Raw genomic sequence first — 13,873 nt, forward strand, 5'->3', positions numbered from 1 at the left:
CCATCAGACAGCATCAGGTTTATTCTCAAACTCAGGACCTCTGATTCCCACTTCTGAACTCTTTTTTTGTGACAGCACAATTCTGGATGGTATAACTTAGAAAATAAACGAGATTTATTAGTATTTTTCTTCTTATTAAACTAATTCATGCACAAAAAGAAAAAAATTTAAGAAAATGCACAGATGCAGAAAATGAAGCAACAATAAAAGAAAACAATGACAAAAAAGAAAAACCTTACAATAATTTATAACAAAATTTTGGTGTAATCTGTCAGCCCTCTTTTTTTTTGTCAGCCCTCTCTTTAATTCATAATTTTGTTTTTAGCAGTTATATTGTATCCACTTAGTTTGCTATCTTTTTTTCTATTTGTTATTAAAACACATGCTTTCCCCCATGTTGTCAGGGGCTTTTTATAAAAATTGTGTTTAATAATCACATACTAGTCTTTTGAGTGTATGACAGTTTTCATAACAATTTTTTTTTCAAAGTGGACATTTAGCCTGTATAAAAAACATCTTGTGCGTGAATAGCCTTCCTGGCTATGAGTAGCCTCCTTACCTACAGGCAAAGCCAATCTGCTGTGGTATGTGGTCATGCTTTATGTGTATTGGTGCTTCAGGGAATTCAAGCCTGAGCCTTCTATTCAAATTCCTCTCAGACTCACTTAACCCAGCTGAAAATCTTTTTTCTGGGCATGGTTTTTCACTTGGTCCTCCTTGTCTTGGATTTTCTTTGGATGGCCTCTTTGGCTCACAGATCACTGCTATTCTAGAATAGTCTTTCTGGATCTCCTTTGCTCCTCATTTCACAACCACATATTTATCCTGCCTCCACCTGCCCATCTTGGTTCTTAGAACCTATCCGTGGGGGATCCATTGGTGAGATGGCTGAAAAACTGCTTAATGTGTGTGTGTGTGTGTGTGTGTGTGTGTGTGTGTATGTATGCATGCATGTGCAGGCATGCTATGTGAATTGTAGTTTCAATACTATAGTTTTGAAAAGTTCTAGAACACTTTGAACTTTATGGGTTGTTAGACTGAAAAAAATTATCTGTGGGAGTTGCTTTTGGGTTAGGTGTTAAAAAATATGTATTGCTTGGGGGTGTTTCTTGGGAGAAGTTTTATACAATGGAAAAAACATTCCTTGCCACTCTGATATATATTGCACACAAAAAGATGGTCAGTTTAGTTCTTCTGTAATACAAAGAAAATATGACCCATAGCTTTTGGTCACAGCATTTTGACTCTGTAGCTTAGAAATTGAAACAAATTTTACTATAAAACACTGGAGAATGATGAAAGCTTCAGGGAAGCAAGCACACACTGTCTCTCATTCTAGTGCTTTATGGATAAATGTAAAACATTACTGAGGCTTTATCTGAAGGTCAGAAATTTTACACAGTGGGAGTTGTATGAGTATCAGGCTTTCTGAATTAAGATTCCAAATTCGTACTTAAAACTCAAGGCTGTGTACTGTTCCACATGACTGATTTTTTTTTAAGATACATCAAATATTCTGTTCCAGTATAATTAATGCCAATCTACTGACATCAGTGGAATGCACATGAAATTCTAAATGAATATGCCATTACACTTAACTCTTAGTTCTTACCTAAAGTCAGGGAACAACAACAAAACCAGAAATAAGCTTTTGTTATACTGGGAACTGTCAATGCAGCATATTTGGAACATGTTGAATTGTAGAAGGAAAGTATTTATGTATTCTTGAAGATGAAATGTTCATAAATCTGGAGACTAAGAATTATTCACATTTGGATTTTTTGTAGAATCTAGATAATAAGGTATTAGAGTGATCTGTGATCACTCTGCAAACTAATACAGGTCCTGATCTCTAATTTTGTCCAAATTTCTTTACAAACTTCTGTTTTGATATTTTTATAGCTCTAATACTCTTAGGTACAAGATTTTTTAAAGGAGTGGCCTAATTAGGGGTACACTTTGGAAGATACCTGGTAGTATTTTATTAAATACATTAAAAGGAGACAGACTAGAGGAAGAGGTATGCTGAGAAGCCACTCCTCTGTACACAAAGGGTAGAGAAGTGGGGCCAACAGAGGGAAGGGGACAGCTGATATTGAAGGGGAATTAATGGAGCTCAGTAATTGATTACTGGGGAGTAGGTGAGAGGGTGTATAGAACAAAAATTGTGGAGTTATAAAGGAAAACTGATTAGAGAGAGAGGGAAGATTAGTTTTGTTCATTGATACACTGAGAAACTAGCACAGAAAGACACACTGGGGGAGTTGTCTTGCAAAAAAACCATGTAGGCATTAAACATAGGAGAGAGAATAAGCATTGCAAACAATGTTTGAGAGAGGACTGTAGAAGAGGCAGGTCAGAGGTGGCAGGTAAGTGTACTAGAGGGGCAGATGCTAGTAGCAAAGGAGAGGGTCAGAGAAAAGGAATTCTAAAACTGTAGCTGTGCATTTCACTATGTTGAAGTTCCTGTTATTTTTAAGCTTTCTGTGGGCTGCATATTTTTGAGATCCCTATAGAACCAAATGTTCTCTAGGGATCTGGTTATAGCATTGTCTACTCTAGTGGCCCAACCTCGGCTGTCATCTAACAAGAATTTGTGTGCCCTCTTTCTGTTTATGATTTTTCTTTATAATCTCCATGTATATCCTAGCTCATTTAATTATTTCATTTGGTTTCCAATATCAATACTTTGATTGATGTCTATTGCTTTTGTTTTGACTCATCTCTAAGTTTTCAGTGTTCTTCTCTAATAGTAAAACCAATGTTAGGCTACAGTTGTAACAAGGGCCTGGCTTTTGCCTTAGACTCAACAAAAGTCATAACTTTGGAGGTATTTATGGTACTATTTGTTCTTGTTGCTTTGCTGTTAATGTCTAAGGAAAATGAGAAATCCCATACTGTTCTGTCACAGGCATAGAGGGTAGAGACAGAGCTCTGCACTGTGTGTATGTACACATGTGTTCATGTACGGCAAAGATAGTTCATTTGATAAAGTAATCTATACCTATACAATGAACAACACTACTTCAACATCTAAAGTGATAAATACAAACCATTTAAAATTTATGAAGAATGATGCCAATATTTCCTGCCATTTGGGGTAAATCAACCTTGTAATTTTGTAATCAGCAATAGTTTATAAAATACTTGCACACATATATCTGGCTCCAGTCTCTCTCTCTAATCTTATTTTTTTTTCTTCCTTTCATTTATTTGGATTCAATCACCCTGGCTTCTTTGCTGGTCCTGGGTAGTCCCAAGCATGTGCCTACATCAGGACCTTTCCTTTGCAGCTTGTTCTTCTTATAGATGTTGACACAGTTTACCCTCTCATTTCACTCAGCTCTCCTCTCAGAAATCAATTTGTCAGAGAGAAGTTGCCTCTCTTCCCTAACAAATGCATGCCTTCCCGGTCATTCTCTATCCCCTTACTCTGGTATACTTTCCTAATGAGCACTCATCATTCCTTGAATTTCTACATCCATCTACTTACTTGATTTCTATATCTTTCTTACTAGAATGTGAGTTCTAGGAGGGCTGCATCAATGATGCCTAGAAGAGTGACATTCAAAAAGTCTTTGTTAAAATACATGTTGGAAGGCATGAAATTGATTCTTAAAATAATCTTATGAGGCAAACTGGAGCGATATCCCTATTTTACAACATAGAGCTGGTGCCAGGAGAGTTTGAATGACTTATCCCAAACAAAGATGTGAAATCAAGGTCTCTTGGCTCCAAGTTCATAGATGTCATAATTGATCACTTACATGCCCTGACAACTTTTTAATCTTAGGCTCTGGACTGACTGGATTTAATTTCATGCATACTTTCTGATACATTGCTTTTTTTAAGCCAAGGAATTCTACAATTATTAAAAATTCTTTTTAAATTTTGCTTTCTTTCTTCTCTGGAGAAAGCCAGTGAAAAAGGGATGTTTTAATTTTGCTGTGTTCAGCAAGTCTGTAAGGAACGTATTTATGAAGAATAGAGCTGCAAAATGGCTCTGTCTTTTTTAGCATAATGCAAACAATTCTTAGTGTTGAAGGAGAGAAAAAAGATTTCATATTTCTCCTAACTCATTCTACCACCAGGCTAAGGATTTAAAGAGAATCCTATGCTGTGTTCAGCCATCTGAGATTCAGGAGCAAGGCCAAAAGGAATTAGGAATGTTAAATGTTTTATACTAGCCACTGTGGCAATTTAAGGGATTTGTAAACTGATAAAGAAGGTTGGTCTTTTCCCAGTCCTTTACTATACTTCTTTTTATTTTAGAAGTCTTTTTCTTTTCCTACTACTTTTTCGTTTCACCACCCCCAGCACTTTTTTGCTTTATGTAAGAAAAATGCCATTTCATTTTTATTTTTTTCATTTTATCTATTCACTAAGCATTTATTAGTTGCTTGCTCTCTGTCAGTTATTATATTAATTGCTGGGAATTTAAAATTTAATGAAGATGAAGTTCTACCTTTAAGGAGTTCACTTTTTAGATGGCAGGAGAGTCAAGTAAACCATTAATTATGCAGTACATAACAATACATGCTCTGATTCTGTAAGCACAACATTTCCTAGGATCCCAAGCAAGGTTCTTAACCCAGATTGAGGAGTCAGGGGGAAACTTCCTGAGAGGGCAATTAATGCTTGAGATGATTGTGAAGAAGAGAGACAAGCAAGAGCCAGAATACAGAGATATTTGTATGCCATATTATATTCACTTATTTTAAAAAATAGTTGGCTTGGGAGGGATTTTATTTATTTTTATTTTTTTATAATAAATTTATTTTTTATTGGCGTTCAATTCGCCAACATACAGAATAACACCCAGTACTCATCCCGTCAAGTGCCCCCCTCAGTGCCCGTCACCCATTCCCCCCCACCCCCCGCCCTCCTCCCCTTCCACCGCCCCTAGTTCATTTCCCAGAGTTAGGAGTCCTTATGTTCTGTCTCCTTTTCTGATATTTCCCACACATTTCTTCTCCCTTCCCTTATATTCCCTTTCACTATTATTTATATTCCCCAAATGAATGAGAACATGTAATGTTTGTCCTTCTCCGATTGACTTACTTCATTCAGCATAATACCCTCCAGTTCCATCCACGTTGAAGCAAATGGTGGGTATTTGTCATTTCTAATGGCTGAGTAATATTCCATTGCATACATAAACCACATCTTCTTTATCCATTCATCTTTCGATGGACACCGAGGCTCCTTCCACAGTTTGGCTATTGTGGATGGGAGGGATTTTAAATAGGAAATGATGTTATTAGATCTTTTTTTCAATAAACAATTCAATAGTTAATATTATATAGGGGAGAAATGATGATAGTAGCAATACAAAGGATGGAAGAATCAATCAGGTTTTAGGGATATAAAGGAGAGAATTTATTGCCAACATGCATTGCCTCAAGGATGGTGGCAAATGAAGAGATAGAAATTTGTGTGAAGATCCCCCAAATTCCTCCCTTGAGCTACATGTGGGTAGACAGCTTGCTGTTCACTGAGAGAGAGGATAGAGGAAAAAGAATTTGATTAGGAATGAGATGACAAGTTTATACAGTCATGTCATGTTTGACATTGAGTTAAAGATGCCCAAAAGTTAGTTGGATTACATATCAGAAGCTCAGGATCAAGAATGATTATATTCATATTTTGGAATGTTTGTCATCAGGAAAAAAGGAATTTATCTTTTCAAGGGAGAATCTATACAATGTGAAGAGAACAGTGAGACTAGAAGTTTGGGGAAACAAATATATTGAGGGTGAGAAGAGGAAGGTGGTTGACAAAGGATCATTAAAAAGAACAATCATCAGTGGGTTGACTCTTGACTCATCCTACATGCTTTGAATAATCAGATATTTCTTTAAACTGGTTCATTTGCATCCTCCAAGAAATGGACCTCTATATTCCTACAGGATTTTAAAGAAGTCACCCAACTTAATTATCCATTAGAGAGGCATTTGTCAGCTCCAAGAGCACAGATGTAGTTGAGTAAAAGTTATATCCATGTGAATGGAATACCAGGTAGGTCAAGAAGTGGTAACAGGCAAGATCCAGGTGGTTATATACACAGGTTACGTATACAGGTAATTTGGGGGAGAAAAATCTTATGTTAAGCAGAACTATTCAGAGGAGCTTAAAGGAAGGGGCAAAGTTTGAGCTCTGTGGGGGGTAAAATTTAGGAATGGAGGTTCTTAATTCTGGTTGATCAACAGATTCACCTGGGGAACCTTAAAAACTAGCAGTGACTAGGTGCCTTTTCAGACCACCTGAAACACAATCTGTGTGAGGAGTTCCAGGAAGTTTTAAAAAGTTTAGGTAATTCTCTTATGCATCCAAGATTGAAAACCACTGAATTAAATTAGGAGAAAGATGAAGTTTCTGGTCCTCTACTTTTATTAACTAGAACACAATTAAGTAAAATAAAATACTTATTTTTTATAACTGATTTCTTGTTCTGTGACATATAACTGCTTATAATTTAGTTCTTTTCATTTTTATTTTTTGCACAAAACATTTAAAAATGGGTTAAAATAACAAGAAATTAAAAAAAGCAGATTGGCTTCATTTATTTAAAACAATCTTCAAAAAATTATTTTGAATTTATTATCATTTACTTCAATATCTAATGCAGTGTATACTTACTTTTACCTCTGATCATGAAAGAACTATTCAGTTATGGTCACTCTATCTGATAAGGGAAGTACACAAATAAAGTTTGAGAAAGATTTTTACTGTAAGATTTGGGAATTAAAATATTCCCAATTAACCAGGAAAGCATAATTAGTAAAGAAACCATTCCTAGAGCATTCTGAATCATTGTGTTATTATTTGTTACTCAAATGTCCATAGGAGAATTATATTATGCTGACAAATAGAGCAAATGGAAAGCTATGTAGAAAGTTTAAATGCTTTTTATTTTAGAGAATATATATATCCTTTAATTTTTAAATGACATCTCCACTCTAAGTAAATCAAGGCAAAAGTAAATGAATAATGAATGAATTAAATGAATAAGCTGTAGATAATATCTAGTTTAGCTGGTCCAGGTCCTACTGTTATGAGGATGAGGAGACACTATCCAGTTATACTGGCAGATAATTAATATGAAGTGATTGGTAACATTTACTTGTTTTTAACCCCTTCCTAAAATATTTATTTTGGAATCAGATATGACATCTGCCATCTTTAAGGAAATCCAGTGGAGCTACCATTCTAAATGGTTTGCCTTACCAAGACTCTCAAGTTTTTGAAATTAGCAAAAAAGTATTTAGTTTTGCAGCTACCATCACAAAAAAGTATTATTTTATCTGCTTACTGTTCCTAAGGCTTATTTTTGAGTAATTTCCTATAGTCTTGATGTACTTTTGCTGAAGTTTTGTGGTGATTTTTTTCCCTGACTTTTTAGTGTATTTAGAGTGATGATGACCTTAGGAACATTCTTTAGCTGAGGCATCTTACAGGTGTCTACTTCAAAGAAATTAGTCCCTAAACTTGATGGGAGATCTATTTCCCTTACCCACCCCCATAAATAAAACAAAACTGACAGATTCCTGCCTTCCTCGCTTTTAATCCTGAAGTAAGACTTTAAAAATATATAATGGTTATATAATCAGAACATTGTATAAATTGTATTGTATTTATGCATTTATTTAACATGTTAAATAGGTCAGATTGTTTATTAGGCAGAAGAATTACTTGTTTTTTATTTTGTGAGCTATAAGTCACATGATAAAATTCATCCCTTTGAAGTACACAATTAGAGGTTTTTAGTATATCCACAAAGATTGTGCAACTATTACCATGATCTAATTTTGGAACATTTTCATCCCCTTAACAAGAAACTCTGAATCCATTATAGACTCCTCCTGTATAAAATTTCATTTAGTTCATGAAATAATAGTTTTTCATGTAAGAGGATAATTGTTAGGGTAAAAACAAAGGTCTCTTAGTACCACTTACAGTAAAAGCTGGCATGTCCAGCTTTCCTATTATGTATTACCTAGCATTTCTGTGAATCTATTAATCTTCCACAATTAGAAAAAAAAGATTGATCTTCAAAATGATAATATCAAGATTTTTGGAGGATTTGGATATATTTTATGATGTATTTTATAAATAGTTAAAGAAAAAATGGCCATGTTCAATATATGTTTAGTGTTAAATTCAAGTATAAGATACATATATATGCATGTATATTGGCATATATATACATAAATGATATCTTATTAATCAGAATATTTGGCTATATAAAATGCCCCATTTTATGACATCACAGAATACTGTTTTTGTTCTTTCCTAGCGTAATCTGGGACTCCATAGTACTTTGTGATTCAAACAGGTGTACAGGACCTAAATGTGATATTGTAAAAAGGCTTAAGAATAACAGATACAAAAGAAATTTTTTCTGGAATATTTAATTTTGACAGTGATTGCTCAGAAAGTGAGTAATCTAGTAAGCTTCTGCAAAGCATACTAGGTACTTAATATTTTGTGGAATAGAGGAAACTGACCATAGCAGGCACTATTTAGTTTCTATGTAGCCAAATTTTGGTCCTCATTTAATACCCAGTTGAGCATTTACTATATACATGACCATGTCATGTGTGCTATGGAAAACTGAGAATTTTCAACAGAAAATTAGGAGGACTAGTCTAGTAATTGTAAGCACCAATTTCTAATGTTACAGGTAGTATTTGGAAGTGAGTTTTCCTGGAGTCTGATAATTGAGGGTTTTCTTGTGTGTGTGTGTGTGTGTGTGTGTGTGTGTGTGTGTGTGTTTATAACATATTCCTAATCATCAGAACCAACTGCAAAGGACAGGGTTACATTTATTTTTTTCTATCATGCAACCACAAACTGGTATGACTGATTTTTCCTTTGGTCAAACATGGTTGTAAAAATGAAATTTTGATGACATTATCAAATAGTTCTGAAATCACTGGTAGTTTAATTATTTTCAATGAAGTTTTGATGGGGGTAACTGGCCAATGTGATGGCCTATAGATCATCAGGTGGTCTTTTATAATTAGGGTCAATATATAATTTTTGAAATAAATCAGGATAATTTTGAGAATAGGACATGGCACTCAATAATGTTGGGACATCAAGTTTACATTAGGATTGCCCCAGAAAAACATATAATTTGTCTATATAATTAAAAAAATAAATATATGACTTTAGAATAAATGTAACAACTAAAAATCAGTGATACTGCTGGTAGTTCAGTACTGAATTTATTTGTGAGAAGTCAGTTTTAATGATAAGATATAATAATCCCATATATAATATCATAGTCAGAGACCTGTGTTGTCCAAAGTAAGAAGTAGATAGGCCCAGTGGAGTGCTGAGAAGCAGGCTGAGATAAGTATTAGACTAAAATAGAAGGAGGGAAATCAACATTTCTACTACTGACTTGCTAGAACCAGAATATATTAGAATGAAACCTATCTCTATCTCCATCCCCTTGTTACCTATGATAAATAGCATTTTTTCCCAAAGCTATCACCCAGATTAAATTTTAGGATGACCTATATGGAGTGAATTTGGCTGAGTCCTGTCCTTTTGTGTCAACCAAGGCATCTGATCATTATTCCTAATGAGCTCTTTTTGCTATAACCTGCCTTTTTCTCCATATAGCTTTGAATAGAATGAGAAGGTAAGTGATATTTAAATATGTTCATGTTGAGCTTATGTTAAACAATATACTTCTTTCGAAATACTGGTCAGAAGGATTCAAATTTTAAACCAGTTTTGTAATTTTTGTATAGCTTTGTGTAGCTTTGTATAACTTCTTGTTCAGCAAATATTCATTTCCCTCCACATCTTTATTTTAAGTAGAGTATACTTCTTTTATTGATTTTTTGTGACTTGCTTTGGCCAGTGAGCTGTTAGTAGACATTAGATGTAAAAGAAAGGCTTGTGTGGTGGAGCTCGCTCTTCACCATTGACATGAAAAGAGCATCTTCCAGGTAGCTGCTTCCTTTTCATCTTTGGTCCTAAAATGTGTGAGTGTGTGTGTGTGAGTGTGTGTGTGTGTGTGTGTGTATGCTCTAGAATGTACATAAATTTTATTGCAGATGTGAACCCAACCTGCACTGGGGATCCAAGTCCAACTGGATCTGCTACTTGAAACTAGGCTAGGCAGTTGTGCCCAGCCTAGATCTGTCCATTTGTGGCCAACCTGAAGACTTCTGAGCATGAGAACAAATGGTTATTGTTATGTTCTGCTGAGTTTGGGGCTGGGTTGTTAAATAGCATTATAGAGGCAGTAACTAATACAGTAATACCCTGGTATTACTTTAATTCTCATATTAAAAGAAGCTTTGGGCATTTGACTCTTTTGCTTTCTACAGTTATTCTAAAATGGCAGGTACTACTAAAACTCCTCAAATACTTCTAGAGCCTCTCTGAAAACACTTCTCATATATTCCTCTTAATATTGCCAAACAACTCATCAGTTCAAGTACCATTTAAAGATCTTGATATATAAGATCCAGTCTTCATCTAAATAATCATTATTAATTCCTCTTCTTTTCTGAATATTTAATTTGAAAAATACTGGTAGGAAAACAAGCATTTATTATGAAATCAATGAATAAATATCAAATAAGGGAATTAAAGGTAATCAGAATTCTTGGCTTGAGATATCTTAAGGGGCCTGTTCATAAGTAAATTGGAGAAAGCTTCTAATCCTGTAGGGCTACCATCACTTGGGCCCTCAACTAATTAGCTACATAGATGCAAACAATTCATCTGAACTCTATGTCTTACTGACCTTGTTAGTGAAATGAAGAGGTTGAGCTCAAAGTTCTGTGAGGGTCCATCTATTTTAAAGATCTATACTTGTGTTTTTACAAGTGTGGTCTAGGACCACTTGCAACAAATTTTCATGAAGTATCTATGTAGGTAAATTATCATCTTGGATCCTATGCTAAGTTAACTTTTAGGTAGTCCTATGCACTTGGCTCAAACTGTGAGAAATTTTAAATGTCTATGGATAGAAAGAGATATATAATTTTCATCAAAAACCATTTTTTTAAAACTCTTTCTTCTGTATGGGCCATCAGAAGAAATTATGAAGGAAAAGACTTGGTTTCTGATCTCCTGAAGCCTGTGGTATAATGGCCATGCTGAAGAAAATCCACTACCATTTGGAGAACATGCTGTGAGGGAACACAAGTCCTAACACCCATGTTTGGTTTATTCATTTAAATTATTTTTTCAAATATATCTGACACAGGAAGTTTTTTTTTAATTCATTATTAGCTAAGTAATTCACCCAGCAATGAGAATTTCTTGTGTGCCTATTTTGTGCTTTTTTTGTTGTTGTTGGAGCAAGGAAGATGAATAAGAGATGATTCCCATCTCTCAAGAGCTAATAGTTTAATGTGAGGAGTATAAAGGAAAATAGGCAGTCACAGAAGTTTGTATCAAGACTGTGGGAGGAGGAGGAGATCTTAATGTCTACTTGGGCAAGTGGAGAGGGAGGACAGATGGTGTCAAGAATCACTCCTCAGAGGTCAGGATGCTTAAGTTGAGTTTGAAGAATGAGCAGGAGCGATTTAAACATGAGGGGCCAGGCTAGGAGAGAATTTTTATAGAGCGGCTGCTATGGGCTTAGGTCCTGAAATAAGAGTGTGAATGGTTAGTTCAGAATATTGAGTTCAGTATGGCTTGAGCTTACTGTACATGAGATGGGGAGTACTCTGGAATGCGAGTAAGCCTGATACCATACCTGATACCCTAACTAAGATGAATTGATTCTTTAAAAAAGTAAAGAATAAAAGGTGTATGATTTCTTCTGTGACCTGATACCTGCTTTTTTGAAGGTAAGTCTCCTTATTTTCATTAATATTTGTTCACTAATACATTAGAAAAAACAAATGGCAAAGATATGCCTGGTTTTGTTATTTCCCTGATACTCTATAAAAAAGAATTATAGGAGGTTGAAAGTGGATGATCATGGGGGAGATGAAATACAGAGAATATAAAAACTAGGAAAAAGAAGGTCATTGCTGAAAAGGAAGGAATATTCTCTTTGTTAGAAGCATATAATTTATTTTTTAGCTTATGAAATAAATTGATAAACTTAGATTAACAAAGAAGATTGTAATGTAATTAAATGTTTCCTAGAAGATGCTCTACTTTGTATATCATAATGTTATAGAATGTGGTGCATTCTATACAACATGAATTGATTGTGGTTCATTCTATACAACATGAATTGATTTGTATATACTTTTGCAATTAAAAGTTTTTTTGAAAGTCACATAAAGAATGCATTACTCATCTTTGTTCTGTTGTTAGAAGTTAGCAAAATATGTCACAACAAATATATTACTTGTACATGCATTGCATTTACTATTCAAGAATTGAGTGTAGATTCACTCACATGTGGAATCTAACAATCAAAACAAATGACAAACAAAAAAAGCAGGAGTAACCCCATACATACAGACAACAAACCGATGCTTGCCAGAGGGGAGGAGCAGGGGACATGGGCAAAATGGATGAAGAGGATTAGGAGATACAGTCTTCCAGTTATAGGATGAATAAATCATGGGGATAAGAGGCACAGCATAGGGAATATAGTCAGTAGTATCGTACTAGCTTTGTGTTGTGACAGATGGTTACTACACTTGTGGTGAGTGCCACATAATATATAGAGTTGTCAAATTGCTAGTGTACACCTAAAACTAATGTAACATTGTGTGTCAGCTATACTCCAACTAAAATAAATATGTAAATAAATAAACAAATGCTATTGACTGCAAAAAATTAGCATCTACTGCATAGATTATCTTTTTCTACCGCTCTTTATGTTTTAGGCAGTAACATAATGAATAGAAAATAAAGAATAAAAAAGAATTGAACGTGGATAATCCAGGCCCTTCTTTGTATGTGAAATTAAGGCCCATGAAGGTAAAGGAATTTAACTGAAGAGGCAAGATCAGGATTAGAACCCAGGTCACCTCAAGAATCTACTGCTCAGTCATGCACCTGCTGTTCTTACGCAAGAACTTTCAACACCATTCATTCATCTAGCAAATATTTTGGAACACCCATTCTGTGCTTAGATCTATCTAAGTCACAGTTATTATGTTATATACAATAAACACATGTCATCTATTTCCTGTAATTTCCTATCTTTTTATTGTGCCTGATTAGATAATAGTTGTTTAATTTATCCTGCTCAGAAACCGTGTTACTATAGAGTAGACTCCATTTCTGCTTAGGCAGACTATAAACTGTTATCCTCAATTAAGATTTTACTATGTTAAATATTTTTAATTGATATGATCTAGCATGGAATAGAACATAACAATATTTATAAATCAACAATGTGTTCATTGGTAGGGCTTTTGTTACATGTAATTGAAGCTGATTTTGATGTGAAGAAAGGTCAGCTTTCTTCCTTTTTTATCCTGTGGGCATTGCAATAAATAGTACTGGCTGTATATTTGCTCATAATGATATTATGTACTTTCTGACCCCGAGGAATTTCCATTCACTTGGGAGATAATACTCACTTATAAAATGCAGGTTGTTAAATTAGTAAGTTAGATATGTTGAGTAGTAAGTTATTATAGGCACTAGATTGTAAGTTTCACGCAGGCAGAAACCAAATCTGTCTTATTTACCACCCTAAATCTAGAATGATGTCTGGTACAAAAGAGGTGGACTTTATAAACACTTTTTAAAGCAATAATTGAATAAATACATAAGCATCTGAATATTGTAGTCAGTAAACTGAAGGAGTTCAAAAGAAAGAGAGGGACAGAGAGGGAAAGAGAGAGATTGAGGACTGAGAGAGAGCTGAAATGATCAGAAAAGACTTAAGGACAGGTAAAGCTTACTAAAAATGGTTACTTTGGTG

The 13,873-nt window shown here is 34.6% G+C and overlaps 1 long non-coding RNA gene across 16 annotated transcripts in view; it reads left to right on the forward strand.

The window, feature by feature from the left end:
* The window catches only part of LOC144280927 (uncharacterized), a 764,680-nt gene that overhangs the window by 297,533 nt on the left and 453,274 nt on the right, over positions 1–13,873 (forward strand). For 6 of the 16 annotated variants that reach the window (XR_013349373.1, XR_013349366.1, XR_013349368.1 and 3 more), the window contains one exon: positions 12,825–13,149. The exons of 1 other annotated variant lie outside the window; for it this stretch is intronic. This is a non-coding gene — a long non-coding RNA (uncharacterized LOC144280927). Of the gene's footprint in view, positions 1–12,824; positions 13,151–13,873 lie in introns of those variants that run through there. 9 more of the 16 variants (XR_013349371.1, XR_013349372.1, XR_013349358.1 and 6 more) reach the window with 3 other exon arrangements.

The sequence above is a fragment of the Canis aureus genome, chromosome 12, assembly GCF_053574225.1.
Source record: "Canis aureus isolate CA01 chromosome 12, VMU_Caureus_v.1.0, whole genome shotgun sequence".
NCBI lineage: Eukaryota > Metazoa > Chordata > Mammalia > Carnivora > Canidae > Canis > Canis aureus.